Source organism: Aplysia californica, unplaced genomic scaffold (genome assembly GCF_000002075.1).
Source record: "Aplysia californica isolate F4 #8 unplaced genomic scaffold, AplCal3.0 scaffold00003, whole genome shotgun sequence".
In the NCBI taxonomy this organism is placed as follows: Eukaryota; Metazoa; Mollusca; class Gastropoda; order Aplysiida; family Aplysiidae; genus Aplysia; species Aplysia californica.
The window spans coordinates 3,417,587-3,418,730 of record NW_004797273.1 but is presented as its reverse complement, the minus strand read 5'-3'; positions in this window follow the sequence as shown (position 1 = coordinate 3,418,730).

The window sequence follows — 1,144 nt, the reverse complement described above, 5'->3', positions numbered from 1 at the left end:
GTAGGATAGGGGGCGGGGTCATCCCCTGATTGTCGTGTCGTGCCTTGACCCTTTTTCAGCGGTCAAGGACGACGAGTGTCTATGTGAAGCTGTTGGAAAAGAAGAGGAGGGGGAAAGACACCAAGGAATTTCCACCTTGATACTCGATATCTCTCTGTCGCGTCCTGTCTGTGCACGGTACCCTCTGGCAGTACACATACAGTTCAGTCTTTTCTGTAACCAGTCTGTCTACCACGACCTCATCAACTATTTTCTCGCTTCTTGTTTTGTGTAAGAATAATTAATTAGCCAGTGCTGCTTGCTTTGGGGGATTATTAGTAGCTAATACTAACAATATGGAGGGCACAGAAGCAATACGGTTTCTTCTATAAACTGTATTATTCTATAAACTGTGTATGTACGTTATTATATTATTGCAGGTGAAACGTTTTCAACCAGGGCTTAATAGTTGTGGATGTTTTTTTTTTTCTCATGCCTTGTCCCTGGACTCTTGAGTAAAGTTACAGAACATATTCTGATGGTATGCTAACATGTGACAAATTCTTATATATTTATTGAATGAAATGTGTATTTTAAAAGCTTGCTTATCTGATTATTATCTCATCATCATCAATTTTTTTCATTCGTTTTGATAAGACGTTTTCAGTTTTCTACGTGTGTTCTTTGTTCATTTTGGAAAAAAAAAATCCTTATTTTGATTTTCACCCATTGTTTGCGCTTTTTCATTTTTTTTCTATCTTAGGTTTACTGTTTATTTGTAAGTTTGGCTATCCAAGACAAATCTGCATGCGAATAAACCAAGTGTCTGACACACCAGGAACGAAGGGTCTTTTGTTGTTTTGTCTTGTAGAAATCGTTGTCTGCAGCTCGTACATGTATATATAAGGCACAAGGGTCTGTCATCATTACCCTTTTATATAAATCTCTCCTCCTTCTGTTTTGTTTATGTTACTCTCTTGTAACACCTGTTATCTTCGGCACTTAGATGTGACCCAATTGTTCTTCAAGTGCTGTAAAAATCTCACCAAAACTGAAGAGGTATTGAAGAACTCGTGTGTGGTCAATGATTTGTATGTTATATTGTGTGTGTGTGTGTGTGTGTGTGTGTGTGTGTGTGTGTGTGTGTGTGTGTGTGTGTGTGTGT